Raw genomic sequence first — 23,497 nt, 5'->3', positions numbered from 1 at the left:
TTTTTTTTTCACTAAAGATTATTTCTGCCACACTGAAAACTTTATTAAAAATAAAAAAATCCTCATGTTCTTTGCTGGCAAGGAGAAAATGTAGCAATTCCTCATTCTCACCTGGATGAGGTAAGTGATGATTTATATCTATCATTTTGACCTTTTTATTTAACTCCTTCCCCAGCTTTAATTTAACTAATTTTTTTAACACTGAGTTTTTAAAAATCTAGTAATGATATATAATGTCCACAAGATGGTGACTGTGACGGCCTCCTCACTCGTCACAAAGGAGGTGCCACGTCACTCTCACACACACACTATTCACGCTGCCACCAACCATTCCCTCATAAATCTCTTTTGACAAAAATATGATTTTTAAAATAAAAACGTATGTTTATTTGTGAGAACGAAAGGAATGGTAAATCACTTTATCAATTAAAATAAAAGGCAATCTGAAATAATAAAGTATCCCCTCATACACACTCTCTCTCAGACCTTCACTCTCTCTATATATATAACACAGTATTTCATAACATGTACAAGCCCTAACTCCCTAAGTCCCTACCAGACCCTAACCAAGTCCCTATCTGACTCACACCTCATTCACTCCCCCCTTAAATACCATAGCTCCACCCTCTGAAGTCCCACCTCCCATCCTGCTACAGGCAGATAAACTCTAGCTACAGCAGTGACGGGCAGATGACATCATCGCTACCGTCACAGTGACCATTTTACATTATTCCTTCAAGTTCCAACATACACAATTTTTTCCATGAAAAAAATAGTGTATATTATAGCTAACATATTTCAACCAAAACAGTATAAACATAAATATGTTACCAATCCACATGGTTTACACAATGTGAAACCAAACTCGTGTCCATTGGCATATCTTTAAACTCCCTTCTCAACAGTAACTTCAAACAGGCACTCTCTCTTATCAAGGAGAAACTATGGGAGTCTGAGTATCTCCAGTTAGTTTCCAATGTGAATCAGACATGTTCTCCAATACACTTCAGTATCTTCCCCACCTTTGGTTCTGGACATTTTTATTTCCTGTCCCTGGTGAACCCTCTAATCAGGAGGACCTTTATGTTAGCCCGGCTGAATGTTTTCCCTTCTGAGGTTCTTAAGGGACGATATGCTCGAGTACCCTTTGAACAAAGAATCTGCAACCTCTGTGGATTACAGCCCGACTCAGTTACACACATCCTCTGTTACTGTCCTGAGTTTAAAGATCTCCGAGCTTATATCTTAGGCCCAATTATCTTAGGCTTCTCTGGCCCTCCCCAGCTTCTGACAGGTTTCCTTCTCCATGACTTCTCACAAGAATCAACGACTTTAGTAGCCGAGTTCCTTGCAAAGGTTCTCTCCTCCCAGGTTTCTAAAAATTAACCAGACTGTCCTAAGCACCTCTTGTCATGTTCTTTGTTACATTTCTTACATTTCTAGCTGTGTAACTATTATGCTTATGTCTATTTATTATTATTTTTATTAACTTTTCTATCTGTATGCTTTTAACTTCTCTATGCCAATAAAGGTTACTTAGAATTAAAAAAATTAAATATGTGTTGAAAACTAGGAAAGAAAGAGAATGAGTACACATTAAATGAAAATATGAAAAGTTCATTCCTGATGAATGATGGGTGTTACAATACAACTACATCTGCAGAGGGGGAAATTGTGTTGTTTTAGTATAATGTTGTAAGTTGTGTTGTAAGACAGATTCTTTGAAAGGAAAATGAGATCCAGTTACTACACTTTCACTGGTGTGCCAGCAATTCCTATGTCTCAATGAATGAAGGAGTATTGGACAAAAGCCCGTTGGGGGTGGGGTTGCCCGTCTAGTGACAGTTCATATTACAACATGATGGTTTTACATAAAGTGAGAATTACAGCCTCAGTCTATGTTGATACCACAAACTTTAAGCATTCAAAACAGGTGGATTTTGTGGTGGGTGAATTGGAGTTGAAAAATTAATCACAAGTCACTAGATGGAGGAAAAGGAAAATAGCAAGGGAACAGCATTTCACTTCTACTAGAAATGTTCCCTATTTGGAATTACTTTAGCTACGCTTTGCATTTCCCAATTTTTGGTGTTTCAGTTGCATAGGGTGACTTGTTCTACAAGTGCTTAATATAGGGAGGGGTGGATGGACATATCATGATGTTCTTTCTAGAACATTCCCTTCATCTCTGCCAGTAACCCTCAGAAGTGCTTGCAAGGCAGAAGTTAAATAGATGTCTGAAAACTATCCCAAATTGACTTTATGCCTGCTTCTAGTGCTTAGCATTCAGTAAAATATATGGCAGGACATATGCTGCTTTCAATTTTTTTAATGCCTTGGGTTCCTTTGAAAAGAAGACAATTTTTTCCCATGGTGAGAAATTTTGTCCAAATAGTGTTTTCCTGGAGCATGTATTGGCAAAATGGGACTTGGAGAAAATGATTAAAATCTACAACAGGTGACTTCATCAATGAGAATGCCCTTTCATTATTTAAGAGTTAACAGTGGAACATTTTTAATATGCTTTCAAGCTAATGAGTCTCTGCAAGCTGTGGGAATGCCAACCACCTCCAAGCATGCTTGCGTGCAAAAAGACAGAATTGATGAGCTTGCAGCCTGAATTTCACAACACAGACCACCATTTCATTTTTAATTATACCCACCTAGTGCTCTGAGTCCAAATTGTAATGCAACAAATGCTTCCCATCTGAAAAATGGGCTGGCACTTGGAGAGAAATATGCCAGGCATTTAACAACATGACACCCATTGTATCTCAAAGGGCAAAGAATCCTGCATCTAATGGAGGTCAGTTGGCTGGCTAGCTCAGTCATTTAGATATTGGGAGTTTGATTCCCCGCTTTGCATCCCAGAAGAGCCAGCCTGTTTGGCCTTGGCCAAGCTGCACAGTCTCAGGATATCCCCAGAAGAAGGGAATGGTAAACCATTTCTGGGTTGCCATAAGTCAGAATTGATTTGACCACATGCAATTATTATTAAATGGGGCTGATGAGAATATCTGGCCCAAAAACAGGAAGACAGTACAGGGTGCACTCTATTCAGAATACAAGAATAAGTAGACTAAGTTGTACTGATCAGAGTTTAGACAAGAGCCCAGGATATCTAGGTACAGCCATGAAACCTAGAGGTGATCTTGGGTTAGACACCCTATCTCAGCCTTGTAACCCCATAGGGTTGTTCTGTGCTTTAAGTGGGGATGAGGAGTCATGTTAATTGGAAGAAGGGCAGGGTACAAATGCAAGAAATAAATAATAAAATAAGTAAAGGCAGCCAAAGGTGGAATGAACATGACCAAAGACAAAACAAAACAAAACAAAACATGGAGCTAGTATGAAAAACAGCAACCCCTGCCAAAATCTCAAGCATTATTGGTACTCATGTTCATTTTTGACAAGATGAAGATTTATAAATGTTGTATAAAGATTTAAAAACAAGTCCCTGTCTACAGGGTTAAAATCTGGTAAACATCATAAAAGGGATGGTGAGGTAAAATGAAAGTAAGATGGCTGATATGCTATATTCTAAAATTGCATTGTCGTTCTTTATGACAGATGACTGTCAGCCAGGCTAATGAAATGAATTCTACTCGCTCATCTCTCAATGGCCAGGCCAAGAGATTTTGTTGCCTAAAATGAAGAAGCCGTTGGTCAGTCAAGTCAAGACAAAGCACACAGTACTAAAGTTAGTCAGTTTATTTTAGCAAATAAAGCAGGAAATCCAATAAGCACCGAGTCCTAGGCAGTAAAAATGTATAATAATAACTAGGGATCTGCTTTGGGTTTGGAAATTATTCAGAACCCAAAATGAACTGAGGGATTTGTCCATTTCTGTAATAGAAGAAACAGGAAGCCCAAAGCAGAAGGAATCTGACAGGTCAAAAGGCCATAAAAAGCCCAAACTTTCCTCTAAACCCCCATCACAGCGTCGCTGAAAGGAAATTCCCAGTCCCTGTACTCAACAGCCATTTTGCAATGAAAGTATGTTACAGAGAATAGAGAGAGATTGATATTTACATCCTTGTGATTGCTAGGTTTTCTTTTTCCAGCATTTTGACTTTTTCTCTTTTTTCAGTACGCCAGACAGGGCAGGTGGCAAACATGGCGCACAAGGCAAAATTCAGTTATTGTACCACCTAAGGCAGTGAAGCTACTAACCAGAGGCATTCCTTTTCTTTCCCACAAACATTTTTGTTAAGTAAATGGAATAAATCTGGGTAAACCTCTTAACTGTCAATGTGGAAGGAAGGAAGGAAGGAAGGAAGGAAGGAAGGAAGGAAGGAAGGAAGGAAGGAAGGGAGGGAGGGAGGGAGGGAGGGAGGGAGGGAGGGAGGAAGGAAGGAACTAACTGATGAAAGCTTTTCATGCTGAATAGAGGTCAAGTTGCAGATGATGGCACTGAGTTTCATCTCTCTATCCAATGTTAGAGCCCTTTATTTTCCCTGTTTTCATTGGGATCTTTTAAACTATTCAGACAAATACAAATACCGGTATGTGCTAATACTTAAAAATATTTAGATTCAAATACCAATTGCATTGGATGGGCCACAAATCACCTCAAAGCAAATTGGCTGTGATTTGTAAGACAAATAATATGGATCTATTTGAAGCAGATGGTATTTGCACATCCCTAATAACAACAAACTAAATAACAAAGCATTTGCTGCCTGTCTGTGACACTACCATCCCAGTAGCCATGACATAGGCCATCCCATCCAAACTGCAGAAACCAGGGACATCTACTCACATTTAGCTGTTTATCACTTCACCGGATCAGGCCCCTAAGGCTATATATATAAATGACTGGCAAGCCTCCATCACATAGACAGTGTGATGTCGGCTTACATCACACAATGGATGGGGCTATACAGTGTTGCCAGTTTCTGGCATCTGTATTATAGGGACTGTAGAACTGTGGTGATGTTGTGGTAAGAGACATGCTAGGATTTCTGTAAAGAGCGGGTGGCCATTTGAGAACAGAGGGCATTGTGTTTGTTTCTTAGAAGGTGGAGGGGAGGGGAGTTAAGGAAAGTTGGGAGAGTAGAGGGAAAGGTTCAAATAAATACAGGTGTCAAAGAAATTGAATGTTTCACAGACAACCAGCTTAGCATTGTTTTTACTTTGTTCAAACCTTGAAAATAACTTTTGAATATTTTGTGTTTTACTTGATACTTTAGTCTACGTATTTGCTCAGGGGAGTGACTGGATTCCAGCCATGCACCAAAGCAACATTTAAAAAGAAGAAGAAAAACACCACACAATCCTATTCACAAATCTTTATTTCCTTTAGGAGTTCCAGAGTGGGTTCTAGAGAAGACAAGTATATTGGGACACAGGAGCCCAGGGCAAATAAGAAATTGCTGCCAAAAGGCCATGGGCTCCCAACTGTAATACTGTGCAACCAAGAAAAAAAAATGTAATTTAATAGAAGGAAGCAATCACAATAAATCAACATAAGCAAGCAGTGCCAGCAGAACTGGCAACATTCAAGCTGGCAGATGGCTCCTCGAGAGAAACCCACTTCTCAAGACTAGGAAATATGCACAAACATTTTAGGAAGAGAAACATTTACTCAAAGTTTTGCAGTACTTTGTAATCCAAAACATTTGGATTGATATTGCCAATTTTGAAAACAAGGAGGCAAAACAATACCCACTCCATGTTTATTAGCTTTTTAAAAAAATCTGTCTCCCTTTCTCTTTCAGGGGCCCTGTAGATGCCAGTCTGTCCATTATAACACATGTGCCAGAAAGGACATTTCCCTGATCATTTGTATAATTGTATATATCTTTACAAGAAGGCAAAACAGCACTGTTGTCTCTCTCAGTCATCATCTGGATTGCCATCTTTTTTTTTCTGGCCAGGCTATTGTGTGTCTCTCTGCACCATGCAGAGATCCAAAAGCCATTGTTTTGCCAGAATTAGGAATATATTGATTCACAATGCTTCACTTACCGATTGCCTGTGTGGTGTGGAGCTCTTCAAGACACACTGGTGTAGAGCAGATGGGATTTCTACTGATCAAATGATGGACAACATCTAATGAAGTGTCCAGATTCTTAAATGGAAGCTGCCTGTTCTGTATGCTAGCACCCATCATGTCATGAGTTTCTGCAGCTCATAGGCATTAATGAAGTGTTATAAGAAAAAAAAAGGCCAAGGTTGGTGTCCTAGGTCCTACTCAACATCATTCTCCATGCGTTCCATCTGTTGCTTCTGACTGGGCCTTCTTTGGTACCCTGCTTTGTTCTTCTTCCTTCTAGCCTGTCTGTTCTTCCTCTTTCTTCCAGTTTTCTTACCACTCTCAGTCAGCCAGATTCCCTCTCTCCTTCCCTAGTCCTCTACTTACTCTCTTCTGGTGTCACTCGTCCTAGTCTCGGATTGAGGTGGTTATGTTGGCTCAGGGATTTTGGGAGTTGTAGTACAAACAAATATTAGCAGCTTTTCTAAGCTCTCCTCTGATCTCCATGCTGACCTTCTAGTGCATCTGCTCTGCGATTCTATTCTTCTTGCTCATTGTGCTTCCTCCTCCACCCACCCAGCTGCCTAGGAAGTCCTAGGAGACATGAGGGATGGCTGACAATTTCATGTCAGTTCATTTTTAAAAATAAGAATTGATGAGAATTTGCACTTTTTTCATATTTTGGATTGAAAAAAATTGGGGTGAAGGAAATTTAAAGGCAGGAGAAGTCTAAACTGATAGATTCATCTATGCAGACTTTATTCTTTTGAGTTTTCAACTTGTACATGTCTCAGCTTTCATCACTATGCATTCAGTCACACTTGTGACAGTGGACTAGGCTTGCCATCTCTTTCTGGAGAAGCCCATCACGACAGGCAGGTGCACGCAGTCCTCTCAACATTAGAAAATGTGATACATATGCAATTCAGCCAATGCAATTGAGAAAGATTTCCCTTGTAATTCACTTTTGATGAATTTGCCAACCTTTGTGAATTTCTTTGTGCTTGAGACAGAAAGAATCTGAGGTTTAAATTTTTTGAATGAAGGTGAAAGAAGAACTGATAAAATTTCCCAACCCAAGGAGACATTGTATTGTGCTCAGGTTTGTTCTTTTGAGATAAAATTGTTCAGCAAAGTAAGCAAAGATTCATATGGAAGTCAATCAATTTTTGAAGAATCGTTCCTGGTTCTTGTGAACATTATTTTCACACTGATTTTATCCTCAAAGCTGTTATCTTGATTCCATAGATGATAAATGCATGCAAGGCATTGGGTTAAACACTTCCTACCACCACAACCTCTATCTTATCTGGACTGAGCTTTGATTTATCAGCTATCATCTAGTCAAGTGCTTTTGTTTTTCAAAATGACAGGCACCCAGCTAGTGGCCATTCTTAGATGTTCTAATTCCATTTCCACTTCTTTATACTCAGAAAAAAATGTATAAGCTCATAGACATGTGTGAAGATATGGAACTATAGAACATGATAATGAAGACCACAGTCTCTTAAAAAAAGTAAAATAAAATCAAGGATGTTATTTTGGGGTTACTAATTTGGATTATTTTCTACTTTTAGCCCAGTTCTCATGATGGCTCCCAATTAAATTAAACAATAGCAATCCTATTGTCATTTTACACTGGTGTAACAAAATGCATAATTACTGGTGGTGAATTGCTGAAAATTCAAAAGTCAGCATAGAGGTCATCTGTTGTATGTTGAGCCATACAACTTGGGTATGCAACAGATAATATCTATGCTGACTTCTTAATTTAATGCTATCAAATGTTATGGCATTTGTGTTATGCTTGTGGCATAACTAATAGGATTTGGACCAATATAGTAAAAAGGGCATAAAACATACATCAAAATACTGTAAAATATCAGGAAAACAGCATGAGTAAAAGCGGCACAAATAAAACAGCAGAAGAGCATGATGATAGGGAAGTCCATTAGTAAAACGGCAATTAATCATGACAAAATGCATGGAAATCTGGTTACTTTTGTCTGGAATTAGGGGTGTGCAAATACCATCCAAATTATCTGTCTCACAAATCACAACTTACTCACTTTGAGGTGATTTACAGCCCACCTGTTTCAATTTGTATCCAATATGTGAACATATTTGCATTTGTCACAAAAAATGTAGAGTGGCAGAGAAAAAAAGTACAGGGAGTAAGGAGTTCAGTCTGATTCACATTGTATAATCGACAGAAAATATATTTATTTTATTTATTTATTCGATTTTTACCCGCCCCTCTAGACAACGTCTAAATAAAATGAATCTGATCTTCCCAATCCCAGAGCAATTGCCATATTATTTTTCAAGGTACGTAGTTGACCCTGAGACAGTTTTTCTAGGTTTGTGAAATCAGACTTCAAACTGAAGTCTCCAAAGACAAACCCTTTTGTCTTTAGAGAGAGGTAAAAACAAGTAATCTCCATCCCCTGGGGCGAAACCTGATACCTCAACTGATTTTACAAATTACCACATTTTCTCCATTTTGGAACTTCACTTCAAACTACAGGACCTGACCTGGATGGTTCTGGTTGTTTCTGCTTCTCACCCTTTTGTTCCAGGTCTGCAATGCCCAGCCTCATGAAGAATACTGCAAGACTTGAAAGCTAGCCCTTTTTTGAGATTTTAGTGGTCTGATTCTTGTTTTCAGATTGCAAAGGAATCCCATGCTTAAGTCCTGAAGACTCATACTAAACAGAGCAAGCTAATGTATATACTCCCAGAGCTGAGAGAAACTCGTGCTGTGGCACTCAGCTGCTTTCACACGTTAAGGATGTTCCTCTTCTAGTCACAAGCTATGTGTACTATCTCTTTCTTTCCCTCATATCAGGATTTAAACCTGGGCCTGAACCTAACTTAGCCCACTGCTTCTCATTATCCTGTGCTGGTTCAGATTTCAAAACATATCCATTCCTCAACCTTGGTCTGGGATGCAACCAGAAATCAAATGCTGTATGCTGCATTTTTATTGTGCTCTGTTGTGTTGTATCTTGGGAAAACTGAGGAGACTCAGTGCCTGCACAAGATTTATGGGTAAGAAAAATTCTTAGGAAATACTGAGGAAAAATTCCTATGGAATTTAATGGGAAACAAAACAAACAGTGAAGACTAGTGACTTCTCAAGAATTTACAGTATTCACATCCCTAATTTGTTAACAGATAATATAATGAAAAAGGCCAGGAATCAGGTACAAACAGGAGGAATTCAGGGCCCTTTCACATATGACAGTGAACGTATATCTGTAATCAAGTATTCTTACCTGGCAAATGCAGGCAATCCAGTGTGAATACATGTTTGATACACGTATCTAAGCTCACTTTTTTTTTCTTATTCATACATTATAAGTTTAAGCATGCACTCATGGACATCCATCTCTAAATCTGAGATGTCAGAGACAGGATCCAATAGCAGGATATAACAAATGTTTCTACATATTTCTGTACAAGCAATGTCTTATAGTGCCCAGGTCTAACATAGGCATCCTTCAGTCTCGAGAGACTATGGTAATGTGCTCTGTAGGGAGGACTTGGAACAGCGTCTAGTGTTTTGATGCTGTACGCAAAGCTGGAATGTCCTCTCCAGGGCACGAAGCCTGGGTAAAATAATATGGAGGATAGGCTGTTACCCAAGCAGCAAATCCCCCCTCTCCGCATCACTGAAATAGTCCAATGAAAAGGCAAGAGCCAATACAACTGGTTTCAGCTACGTCGCAGGAGTTGACAGAGTGACACGAACTGCCTCCGTGACTCCAGCTCCGGATTTTGCTAACTCCTGAAGCCTTTTCCATCAGTGGATATAGCCACAAGGCAGTGTAGGCTTGAAGTCAGACCCCTCCCTCTCCTAGATGGGCTGCCCTCCAGGGCCGACGAGCTTAATGCTGAACCACTGGGACACAGGGAACTAGTTTTGGTGTACTGGTATCCCTGTGACTCAACACACTCTCTACCAGACCTGACAGAATACATCTCCACTGCTATGTTGAGGTCCCTCAGTCTCGTAGGGGATTTTAACATACATACAGAAACACAGTTAACTGGAGCAGTTCTGGAATTCATGGAGGCCATGGGCCTGCCCAACATGCCACAGAGTCCACATATGTTTCAGGTCATCCCCTTGATCTGGTGTCCATGTTAGGACACCAGATCAAACATGATCTGAAAGTGGTGGACCTTGAGTTCTACCACTTCTCATAGTCAGATCACCTGCTGAGATTTGGACTCAAACTGAACTACTCCACAAGAAGGAGGGACCAGACTGGTTTCCAAAATGCCCTACTGGGTTTTCCAGATTATATGGTTGATGCTCCAGTTGATGCTCTGGTCACCCACTGGTACTCAGAAGTGACCAATCTGTAGATACAGTTGCCCCCAAACACCCTCTTCAATGCAGAGCCCAGCCTTCTCTGTGGTTTACAGAGGAGTTAAGAGTGATGAAGCAATTATGTAGAAGGCCAGAGAGCAGATGAAAGAAAACTTCCCCAGAATTCAAGTTGTCAGATGTCAGACAGGCATCCAGAAGATATCAGAATAAACTCAAGGCCACCAAAGAAACCACAACATCCAGCTAATTCAGGTGGAAATCTTCCATATAGTTCATCACTTCATCTCTTCTGGAAAAACAAATCTCCATCCAAATGTTGAGACTTGCAACCGACTGGCAGCCCACTTTAGATCTAATATCAAAAGCATCCATCAGGACCTTGACTAGATCTGATGGAGATGTCAAATGTACTTTCCAGTCAGGTTAAATTGAATCAGTTCCAGCTAGTAGGGCCTGAGGATGGGGACAAGGCACTTGCATGCTGTTAAGCCACCACCTCATATCTAAATCCTTGACCTTCATGGTTCTTAAAATCAGAAAAGGAAATTACCATGAAATGTCCTGTTCACATCATTCATGTGTCCTCATGAGAGGGTAATTTACCTTCCTATTTAAAGGAAACAATTGTGAAGCCCATTCCAAAGGAATACAACTTAGCAATGGATGATTTTTAACAACTATAGACCTGTTCCAATATTCCATTCCTGAGCAATTTGATTGAGATGGTCATGGCTGACAGCTGCAGGCATTTTTGGAGGAAATGGTAACCTAGATTCATTTCAATCCGGGTTCAGATCATGCCATGGGACGAATTGATTACTCTGCAAGATGATCTCCTGAAGGAGGCAGATAGGGAGAGGGTAACCCTGCTAAACCTCATAGATCTTTCTGCAGCCATTGATACCATTGACTATAGTATCTTTCTGGGATGGCTATTGAGTTTGGGACTTGGGGGCTCTATTAATTGGTGGCTCCAGTCATTCTTTGAGAGCTGATCCCAGATGGTATAGCTTGGGGATATGTTGTCCACCCTTTGGGACCTCCATTACAGAGTCCCATAGAGGTCAATAATCTCTCCAATAATTTTTAATATCTATGTGAAGCCAGTGGAAGAAGTCATACTGAATTTTGGAGTTTGTTGTCATCGATATGTGGATGACACATAGCTCTGTCTCTCTTTCTCTTCATCTGCAGGTGATGAATGTCATTGAGTGCGTCCTGGCATTGATAATGGGCTGCATGAGGGCCAACAAAATGGAACTGAATCTAGATAAGATGGAGATTCTATTGTTAGGAGGATCATCAGACTGATTATTTACCTAACTTCAATGGAGTTACACTCTCCCTGAAGGATCAGGTTTTCACCCTGGGGGTACTATTGGACCCATCTCTCTCTATAAAGATGCAAATATCTGCCTTGGCCAAAATTGCCTTTAATCAACTTTGATTGATTGCTCAGCTGTATTGTATCCTGAGATGTTCAAATCAGTTTTAATATGTTTGTTTTTATTGAAAGGTAGTTTTAGCTAGTAACAGGATTTACTGTATTTTATTCTCTCTTTTTTGTATGTATCATAGTATTTCAGTATATGATTTTATTGTATATTAAGAGAATAGCAACACTAATGCATTGGTATAGAAATAGAAACCAAACAAACAGACAGACAAACAAACAAACATCCATATCTCAAGTCACCAGAGCAACATACTTGTACTCGACACTCAAACCTTCTGTGGGGCTCCTGGCAGGCTCATTTACTAAAACACTATGTAATATTTCAGCCAGCTGAGTGTTGGGTTCTTTAGCAGTCTTGAGTCTCCGAAGTTACTCTTTAACTCTGAAGGGGGCAGTAAATCAAGAGAGACGTTCAAAATTCATGGTTAGGTAGATGGAATACAATTGAAAGCAAAAACTAGATTTAAAACATATATCACTTCTTTTCGCTTGGTCCAGCAACACAACCAAAAATCATATTATTTGTACTGCTTTTCATTTTCTGGGTTTACTGAACTTCACAGTCAGTTAATGCTCAGTTTATTGTCATGGAACCTCCAGCCTCTTTCTTCAAGATTAGTGCCACCTTTATGGGGTGGTAGACTAATTAGCAGCATTTGCACCTCAAAAGATGTGAAATTTGTCCTTTCCAATAACATCTTTATAGCTGAATTTTGCCTGGGTTACTGCAGCAGATGTCATATTAATCCTTAAAAACGTGAAGTCCATTTTATCAACATCTTCCACAGAGCCCTGAGGGTTTTCCGATGGAGTGGGAGCCAGAATTGACCTCATTCTTTAACTTTGGCAATTAATATTTCATTTGGCGATACTTACTGTATGTTCCTTCAGCCCTGAGAGAGCTGTCAACACTCCTTTAATTAAAACTAACTTACTGTCTTTAGGCAGCATTTCAGAGCACATTCTTCAGACAAAAGAAACCAGATTCCCCAAGACCTGTTAACATTATCACATTGATTTGCCACTATCTTTGAGCCACAAAGGGGTTGTGGTATATCATCTCAGAACTTTCACAATGTTGTTTAGTTAGTGTTTTGTCCTCAGCTAGATTTCCTGTACCCAGATGTAAACTAGCTATAGGAAGAGAGAAACTGATCTGGAAATACATTTATTTTTTTCTGAAACTTAGATGGTTTAGGCAGATATCCTTGTCCAACCTGTTGTCTGAAGAAATTGTGGGGATGTTTAGGAGGAAGTAAAGCCTGACAGGTGCTTAATGCTTCTCAAAGGAAACTCCATCCTGTTACTCTTTGGAGTGGGGATGGAAATAAAGATGCAAGAATGAGTGCCAAGCCAAAGAAAAGGAAGGGAAGCTTTTTTGCAAATTTGGTTGCTCACCAAGAAAAACAATCTCCCTTCTCAGGGTGGCTATGAATGGATAAAAGATATATAAGCAGAGCAACCACCTGCAACACCCATTGAGAGTGATGGCAATCACTTGGAACTGGTTTACCAATGTACATACACAGCCAAATGTAACTGGCCTGAAGGCATTATCACAATTCTCTGTTCAAAGCTAAAAATGGAGGAAGAAGGAACAATAATGCTGTCACATATTAAAGCCGAAATTCACTATGAGGCAGCCTACCGGTTTTCCTGATCTGATCTGATTTTCTTCTAGATATTGAAAGGTTGGATTCTAGGTTTTCCATTAAATCTTTATACTTTTATTAAGGGCTTTGGCTACAACTCCAAATACATATGGACAGTTATTCCCTCTGAATTGACAAACCAGCTGGAGAAGTGCTCAGTGCAATGCAAGGAGAAGTGGAGCCAACAGAGGAGTGAATTAAACATGCACAAAACGATTTCTGCTGAAGCATGATGCATGCTATCCATCACTCATCCATCCATCTGCAGATCTTTGAAAACCGTGTTGAGCAAATGAAGTTTTGCATAGAAAAATATGAAGTTGTTAAATACTTTGTGGGTCTACTAGGAAGACAATGAAAGCAGAAGCTTTGCATAGTGAGATACATGGTCCTTAAGAAGACCTCAGGCTTGTGATAGTTTTGGATATGTCCAAATGAAAATTGCAGTCTATTCTGTTATTTTCAATAGGCTGTTCATTGCTGCTTGTGGAGGTCACCTACTTCCTTTTATTTCAATGTCATCTGTTAGGTAAGGGGCGGGAACCATTGGCCTTCAGGAATTTTGAACCTGAGCTTCCAGATTGCCTTATCATTAGCCATGGTAGCTGGGCTTTCTTGGAACTGAAATACCTCTGAAGTGTATGTACATGTATTTCTTTCTCCTCTCTACTCAACTACCACCTCACAGTGGAAGGAACAGTTCTGCCTCCTCCTAGATGGATATTTATTAGGAAAGTACGTAGAACACATGGCAAATATTTCAGTCTCAAGACTGTATCAGCAACTAATGATGAAGAGAAGCTGTCAGATGCACTATTAGAACTCCAGTCTAATGCTTTCAAAACATGGTCAAATGATAGTCCCATTAGCACTGTTAATTCATGTGGTTTTAAAGTGAGTTGGTCTTTATATAAAAGGTGGGATCCAGCTTAACGGTAATACAGGGTAAGGCCTATTATTCATGAATGAGGCAGCTACCCCAGCCATGCCATGAAAGGGAAATAAATTCTTAGTTATGTAGTTTATGATTATTGTATTTCAGCTGTCAGGAACAGGTTTGGCCTCTTTTGCCAACATTTCCTGGCTGTCTTTTGGCATTGTGTCCTTTACTTGCAGGTAAGGAACCATTTGCTGTTCTACCTCAGGCAAAAAAACAAACCTTCTTGAGTCTTCTCAGAGCTCCTCTCTCTAGTAGGAAATGTTTTTGGAAACACATTATTGTGAGAAAGTTGATCTCAAGCTTTTGAAGCAATTTTTGAACCAATTTTTTTTGGGGGGTGTTGCAATCTGCACTTGACTCTGGTGTACAGTGGACCCTCGACTTACAGACTTCTCTAGCTGCAAAATTTAGATTCGACTTGCAGCCAGAGAATCGACTTACAGACCAGAAAAAAACCAAAATGGAATAAAAATAGAATAAAAACCACTGGTTATGGGATTAATCGGTTTTCAGTGCATTGTAGGTCAATGGAGATTCGACTTACAGACTTTTCGACTTGCAGCCACCATTCCAATACGGATTAACTCCTTAAGTAGAGGGTCCACTGTAGTGCCTTTCAGCAGACATTGAATGACTGGATGGAAGGGAATTGAAACCCACGGTGAAAGTCTTTTCTGCCTTGTATTAAATGCCCTAAAAGGAAGCAAACATCACAAACCCTCCCAAAGTAGATTTTACAACTTTATTTCAACTTTTCGTAGAAGATTAGAGGCATTTGTATTCATTAGGGTTTTTTTTTTAAAAAAAAACCCAGTTCATTTGGATCTCAAGCACTTTATTTATTATGTTTGGATTTTATAGGCAGCATAAGAACCATAAATGCAGCAATAAAATGGTCAGGGCAAAATGTGATTTTGCATGTCAGACTCTACTAAGAAAAAGAACAACATTGCTTCTCAAATTCCTATTTTAACAGATAACTAGAGAACTAAGAAATGTATTTTCCTAGGAGTGAATGAGGGATGTGGAATAAGACCTCTCATACTGAAGGAACCAACTCTGGTATCTAAACTAACAATTTGGAAAGGACATCAAAATGGGTGTGGATTTCAGAGTTCAGTTTGAAATAACTCCTACTGGTAATTTTCTAGAATATTCCCTAGCGATCATATTGAACACACTGATACTGCCCATATGAAACAAGAAAATGTGGCTACCAGAGGAATCAGAGAAGATGCTTCTAAGACCAAACTCTTTGCAGTCTTCCAAACCTGTAGATGATGTGGCTTTTGGAGTATTTAGACTTCATGTGAATTGACAGTGAAAAAAATTCCCATTTGTGAATATGGTGAGGGATGCAAGAAGGCTCCCATACGATCCCACTATTCCATCCTTGTTCTCCTCACACAGCTTTCAGGCCATGCTGTTAGACTGCCTGATTTGAAATCTCTTCCAGACGTGGTTTTCAGTGAAATAGTCAAAGGCCAGAATCTTACTGAATATTTACATGTGGTAAAGGAGGGGTCAGAGACGTGGCTAAGAGTAATTGCACCTAATTGACAAGGTGCTGGTCCTGCCAAGAATGCAACTGGCCACACGATTAGGCAATCTACAGACATATGGCCAGCATCTCATAATTGACTGCAGCAATGTCTGGCATTCCTCTTGTGCACGCATAAATATCTAATAAAATAATGGCCAGTGTCACTTTGAGTTCCCCCTGCTGCCCAGGGTATTCTGGGAGTTGTGGTCTGAAAAGGAACATGTTTCATCTCTGTTCATGACACCATTTGAGCGTAGCTGCTAATACACAGTTTCTATTAGAACAAAGGATAAGAAGAGGTTTGTTAGCCCTACTGTATGTTGCAGCGATATCTCTAATACATTTGCTGAACAGTAGACTTTCTGCTGAGAACCCTCCCAGCTCCCACTCTCCTATGAGCAATTAAAGCAAGAACAACCCAACAATCCCATTTTCACACTAATTAAACAATGGGTATAATGTGTTTTTAAGGCCAACATTATCCTTGGCAAAAGAAAACAATTTTACCCTGAAGTCTTTCCAAAGTAGACTTCAGAGTGCCAGCTCCTGTAGTGGCTCCCAGAGAGCTTCTATTTCAGGTCAAACATATGCCAACTCAATGGTCCTTGAATTTATTTTTCTCTCCCTGCAAGGTATGCATTCATCCATGGAGCAATTTCTTTAAATGAGGCCTCTTAATCTGAATTGCTAGCTACTACCTGCGGTGTCAACTTTTCCCCCATCACCTCTGACAATTAAAAGGCAAATCTTACTGAAATGCCAAACACAAAGTTTGAGTTCCCAGAGTGCAAAATGGGCTGTAGGGTTAGAATTCAAGATGTACAAAGAAGCGGATGGATACCTTTCCTTTTGGGATGTCCTGCTTTTCTCTGCAAATTTATTTTTGAACGTATTCAGGACCAGTCTTCTAGTGCTCTCGCTGTAAGCGTGCATCACCCACTTTCTCTGCTGGTATTTGAAATTGGGCCAGAGCTCAGGAAAGTAGCTATTAAGGAGAGCACCTCCTACAATTTCCATAATCACAAGAAACGCTTTTGTGCTGGCTGCAGGATTGTGGGACTTGTAGTCAAAAACACAACTCATTTTCTCTGAGTAGTCCTTCTTAAGGCTGTTCATTATTTACTAAAACCATGGTAGTACGCTATACCATATAAGGCTGCATTACTTCAAAAGGAAAAAGAGAATTGCATACAAGACAGTGTGTTGACATAAGGGGAGGTGCACCAGTATGAATGGTCATTTACTCATGAAGTTAATAAGCAACCTTAAATCAGTCACCATATCTCAAGCCTCACAGACTTACTTTGGTAACAATATATGAAAAAAAGGAAATGCTTGTATTGTTCAGAGCCACTCGGAAGAAAGGTGGATAAAAATGCATATATAAATATATTTATTGTTGGGTTTTTACTTTTTGTCATAATACAGTGGTGCCCCACATGTCAACGATAATCCGTTCCAACAAAATCACTGTAAAGTGAAATCGTCGTCATGCAAACGTAAAAAACCCATCTGAATGTATTAAAAATGGTTAATGAGTTCCAATGGGAAATACCTGCTCGTTTTGCGATGATCCTCCATAGGGGAAGCCATTTTCGATCGCTGTCTTCCGGAAATAGGTTTGGAAAACAGCGGGGAGCCATTTTGAAACCTGACAATCAGCTGTTTCTAATCATCGTGCAGTGAAAAAACGGTTCCTGAAGCAGGGAACTAGTCATCGTTAAGGAAAAAGACCCATAGAAACATCATTTTGCAATTGCTATAGCGATCGCAAAAAACTCATTGTTAAGCAATTTCATCGTGAAGCGGGATCATCGTCAAGTGGGGCAACACTACCTTAAAATGTCTAAGCAGCACACAGTCTCAAATATTTAAAAAGTGTGGATCCAAATAATAAAAATAAGGCAACTTAAAAAAATCAAATCTGGGGGACAAGGATAAAACAAGCACTTATAAAAGTCAATTAATCACATAAAGATGATAAAACAAAAGATGGAAACATCTTAGAAAAAATCATCATCAACAGAGATTATAATACAATTATGTTAGTGCAATTCTGAATTTGACTTGGAAGGATAAAAGTCAACAGGCTGTTTCAAGAAAACTTAGTAGAAATGAAGGTGGGCACTGACAAACAGCCCTCTCTCTCATGGCTTCTCCCTGGACTTCACACAAGGGTGGCAATTAGAGATGGGCTTCCATGGATCATCTTAAGGCATTGGAGGATATGGGACAATCTAGGACAATCTTTTCCAACATTGGCCTCTAATTTCCATCATCCAAGGCAGCATGGGCAATGATCTGAGATGATGGAAATTAGAGGCCATCTTCTGGGATGTCAGTTTGGAAAAGGTCCTGGAAGAGGTCCTAAGTCACACAGAGTAAATTAGGTATTACTTGGGTATTGTACTCCTCATACAAAAAAAGAAAGTCTCACTGATTTCAATGGGATCTACACCCCAGTAATTATATGAAAAATAGCAGATTGAATGTTCTCAAGTGTGAAAAAATCACCTTTTAGGAGAAGGGTTGTAATTTGCCTGCAATTCAAGCACGTTTTCTCAGGAAGAACTTCAATTCAATTCATAAGGAGCAACATCCAAGCAGACGTATAGAAAATTAGGCTCTACATCTGCAAAGTTTCATTACCACACTTGCCATTCCAGCAATCTCTCTGTAATTAGGAGAGTCATCATTCAAGGCAGAATGGTTAGACACCTATCTGAGACAATAAGTGTTCTCTATAAAATATGATTGCTGTGCCCCAAGCATGGATCCCAAACAGTGAACTGATAGCTTCTTCTTTTAAAAACAATTGATGTGCATATGCTGGGAATGAGAACAGCCGGTGCAATGTGGATGGCAAAGTTGCATAGCATTTGGAATACAGATCTGGAATAAAAATTTGTTGTTGTTGTTTAGTCGTTAAGTCATGTCTGACTCTTCGTGACCCCATGGACCAGAGCATGCCAGGCCCTCCTGTCTTCCACTGCCTCCCAGAGCTTGGTCAAATTCATGTTGGTAGCTTCGATGACACTGTCCAACCATCTCATCCTCTGTCAAACCCTTCTCCTCTTGCCTTCACACTTTCCCAACATCAGGGTCTTTTCCAGGGAGTCTTCTCTTCTCATGAGACGGCCAAAGTACTGAAGCCACAGTTTCAGGATCTGTCCTTCCAGTGAGCACTCAGGGTTGATTTCCTTCAGAACAGATAGGTTTTATATCCTTGCAGTCCAGAGGACTCTCAAGAGTCTCCTCCAGCACCACAATTCAAAAGCATCAATTCTTTGGTGGTTAGACTTCTTTATGGACCATCTCTCACTTCCATACAACACTACTGGAAAAACCATAGCTTTGACTATGCATAATTTTGTTGGCAAGGTGATGTCTCTGCTTTTTAAGATGTTGTCTAAGTTTTTAATCACTTTCCTCCCAAGAAGCAGGTGTCTTTTAATTCTGTGGCTGCTGTCATCATCTGCAGTGATCATGGAGCCCAAGAAAGTAAAATCTGTCACTACCTCCACATCTTCCCCTTCTATTTGCCAGGAGGTGATGGGACCAGTGGCCATGATCTTAGGGTTTGTTTGTTTTTTTTTTGATGTTGCGCTTCAGACCATTTTTTGTGCTCTCCTCTTTCACCCTCATTAAGAGGTTCTTTAATTCCTCCTCACTTTCTCCCATCAGAGTGGTATCATCTGCATATCGGAGGCTGTTGATATTTCTCTGGCAATCTTAATTCCGGCTTGGGATTTCTCCAGTCCAGCCTTTCACATGATGTATTCTGCATATAAGTTAAATAAGCAGGGAGACAATATACAACCTTGTTGTACTGCTTTCCCAATTTTGAACCAATCAGTTGTTCCATATCCAGTTCTAACTGTTGCTTCCTGTCCCACATAGAGATTTCTCAGGAGATAGATAAGGTGATCACACACTCCCATTTCATTAAGAACTTGCCATAGTTTGCTGTGGTCCCCACAGTCAAATGCTTTTGCGTAGTCAGTGAAGCAGAAGTAGATGTTTTTCTGGAACTCTCTGGCTTTCTCCATAATCCAGCGCATGCTAGCAATTTGGTCTCTAGTTCCTCTGCCCCTTCGGAATCCAGCTTGTACTTCTGGGAGTTCTCGGTCCACATACTGCTGAAGCCTACCTTGGAGGATTTTGAGCATAACCTTGCTAGTGTGTGAAATAGTGCAATTGTACAGTAGTTGGAGCATTCTTTGGCATTGGGATGTAGACTGATCTTTTCCAGTCCTCTGGCCACTGTTGAGTTTTCCGAATTTGCTGGCATATTGAATGTAGCACCTTAACAGCGTCATCTTTTAAGATTTTAAATAGTTCAACTGGAATGCCATCACCTCCACTTGCCTTGTTGTTAGCCAGGCTTTCTAAGGCCCACTTGACTTCACTCTCCAGGATGTCTGGCTCTAGGTCAGCAACCACACTATCTGGGTTGTCCAGGACACCTATATCTTTCTAGTATAATTCATCTGTGTATTCTTGCCACCTCTTCGTGATATCTTCTACTTCTTTAGGTCTCTACCATTTTTGCCCTTTATTATGTCCATCTTTGCACAAAATGTTCCTTTAACATCTCCAATTTTCTTGAACAGATCTTTGGTTTTTCCCTTTCTATTATTTTCCTCTTTTTCTTTGCACTGTTCATTTAAGAAGGCCCTCTTGTCTCTCTTTGCTATTCAATTTTCTATAATTTTCCCAATCTCCCTTGCATTTTGTTTCCCTTCTCTTCTCTGCTATTTGTAAGGCCTTGTTGGACAGCCACTTTGCTTTCTTGCATTTTCTTTTCTTTGGGATGGTTTTTGTTGCTGCCTCCTGTATAATATTACGAGCTCCAGCCACAGCTCTTCAGGCACTCTGTCCACTAAATCTAGTTCCTTAAATCTGTTATTCACTTCCACTGTGTATTCATAAGGGATTTGGGTTAGATTATACCTGACTAGCCCAATGAATTTTTTTTAGAATAATTTATTTACAGTCCTTAGACCAGTCACAACTAGCCCAGTGGTTTTTCCTACTCTCTTCAGTTTACACTTGAATTTTGCTATGAGAAGCTGATGATCGGAGCCACAATCGGCTCCAGGTTTTGTTTTTGCAGACTGTATAGAGCTTCTCCATCTTTGGCTGCAGAGAACATAATCTGATTTTGGTATTGCCCATCTGGTGATGTCCGTGTGTAGAGTCGCCTCATGTCTTGTTGGAAAAGAGTGTTTGTCATGACCAGCTTGTTCTCTTGACAAAACTCTATTAGCCTTTGCCCTGCTCTGTTTTGAACTCCAAGGCCAAGCTTTCCTGTTGTTCCTTTTATCTCTTGACTCCCTACTATAAGGGACTTTTCCAGTCCCCTGTAATGAGAAGAACATCTTTCTTTGGTGTCAGAAGCTGTTGTAAGTCTTCATAGAATTGGTCAATTTCAGCTTTTTCAGCATCAGTGGTTGGTACATAAACTTGGATTACTGTGATGTTGAAAGGTCTGCCTTGGATTCGTATTGCAATCATTCTATCATTTTTGAGATTGTATCCCAGTTCAGCTTTTCCCACTCTTTTATTGACTATGAGGCCTACTACATTTCTTCTACAGGATTCTTGCCCACAATAGTAGATATGATAATCATCTGAATTGAATTTGCCCATTCCCTTCCATTTTAATTCACTGATGCCCAGGATGTCAATGTTTATTCTTGCCATCTCCTGTTTGACCACATCCAGCTTACCAAGGTTCATAGATCTTACATTCCAGGTTCCTATGCAGCATTTTTCTTTGCAGCATCGGACTTTCCATTCACTTCCAGGAATAAAAATACAATGGCACAAAGTAGGGTTTAATCCCATCGGGGCAGCATAGGTGAGCTCTTCACTCACTCTGATAGCCACCATTGATTTCAGAGGGCTCCTATGTTTTTATCTATTTTTTGCTTGAGAACTACCACAAGACTGCTCATGAAATACATGGATATGACTAGAGGAAATATGGTTGTGTGTATTTCCCAGGATCCAGTAGCAGCATGACAGGAATCCACACACCCCAAACCAAACAAATGTAAGCAGGAATTAACATAACAATAGAAAACTTTATTTACATGGCTGGAACAAGATATTAAACTATACTGAGTTAGATGTCAATAGCACTTTGAGTGACTGTTGCATTTGTATCTGCTTCAACTGGTCCTGAGGAGAGATGGGGGTATTCGTATTCCCACTCAGCAGCTGTGCAGGGAGACTCATCCTCCCTCCCTTGCCTAGAGTGGTTAGCCAAGCAGGAAGAGAGTGGCGCTGCGGGAGTGATTGGAAGGATGAGCGAGGCTGCTGCCACCGCCACCACCAGATGTGTGAGTGGACAGTCCAGCCCCAGGGGCAGACTCTCATTAAGTCCAGCTGTGTGGGGACATTTGTATTTATATACGAAGACCCCCATTTCTAGTCCTGAGCTTTTTCACAGCTCCCTTCACCTCCACACCACATGCAAGACTCCCTCAAACATTCTCTCACTGTGACAACAATCCATCTCTTTCTAACATTTTTCTCTGAAGCAAACCACATACAAAATGAATTCCCAACCCAGTGTCTACACTCCAGCCCTCCTTCACAGCATTCTGTATGTTGTAATTAAAGGTAAAGGTTCCCCTTGACAATTTTTGTCCAGTCGTGTCCGACTCTAGGGGGCGGCGCTCATCCCGCTCTTCAAGCCATAGAGCCAGCGTTTGTCCGAAGACAATCTTCCGGGGTCACATGGCCAGTGTGATTTAGACACGGAACGCTGTTTACCTTCCCACCGAGATGGTACCTATTTATCTACTCGCATTTGCATGCTTTCGAACCGCTAGGTTGGCGGGAGCTGGGACAAGCAACGGGCGCTCACTCCGTCGCGTGGATTCGATCTTACGACTGCTTGGTCTTCTGACCCTGCAGCACAGGCTTCTGCGGTTTAGCCCACAGCGCCATAATTGGCTCTAGCAAAACAGAACGATGACTCTAGAACTGTCTGTCACACCCAGTTTCTTTGCATGCAGTGGATGTGCTTTGCGTTTCTTAAGTTGATGTGTTGGGTGGGAAATTTAATGGAAATGTTATTGGCTGTTTTCACTGGAGTAATAATCTACAGTGGGGTGGGCAACATAGCAGCCTGGGACTGTATGTAATCCCTGGGTTAATATCAAAAGCTTTTCACAGTTCAGAGCAACAGGGGTTGATGGTTCTGATGTCAGAGGAGTAGGACATTCATTCTGGGTTACAGTGTAAACTTCAAATGAGCTGTCCAAGGTTCTGAAATAATGGGGGTGGGCTAGGGCTCAGGATTCTGCATTGCTCCTATTGAGTTTAGAGTAAAACCTTGAGTGGATTCACTGCCCCACTGGTATCAGAGCCACCACACTCCACTGGTCTGAACTGAGAGGCTTACTCTCAGCATTGTCCCTGATCCTAACTAGTCACTGACTACCCCATACGTAACTAGTTTTTTTTTTGCTTCTTCCCAGTCTGAAAATCAAAATAGAATAGGTGCTCCCTTAAGTCATAAAAAATCTGTTTGTCATAGCACATAATTTTCCTCCCCTTTTTTTCCAACTTGCATGC

At 40.3% G+C, this 23,497-nt stretch overlaps 1 long non-coding RNA gene across 1 annotated transcript; it reads right to left on the bottom strand.

Moving 5' to 3' along the window:
• Nucleotides 1-883: 883 nt before the first annotated feature.
• LOC144588342 (uncharacterized) lies at nucleotides 884-22,538 on the bottom strand. The gene is made up of 2 exons (XR_013543855.1): nucleotides 17,463-22,538; nucleotides 884-12,154 (listed from the first exon to the last, which is right to left on the bottom strand). It is a non-coding gene; the product is annotated as an uncharacterized LOC144588342 (long non-coding RNA).
• Nucleotides 22,539-23,497: the final 959 nt, after the last annotated feature.

This window comes from Pogona vitticeps, chromosome 3 (assembly GCF_051106095.1).
Source record: "Pogona vitticeps strain Pit_001003342236 chromosome 3, PviZW2.1, whole genome shotgun sequence".
NCBI classification, from domain to species: Eukaryota; Metazoa; Chordata; class Lepidosauria; order Squamata; family Agamidae; genus Pogona; species Pogona vitticeps.
This window is presented reverse-complemented; position numbering and strand designations above follow the sequence as displayed.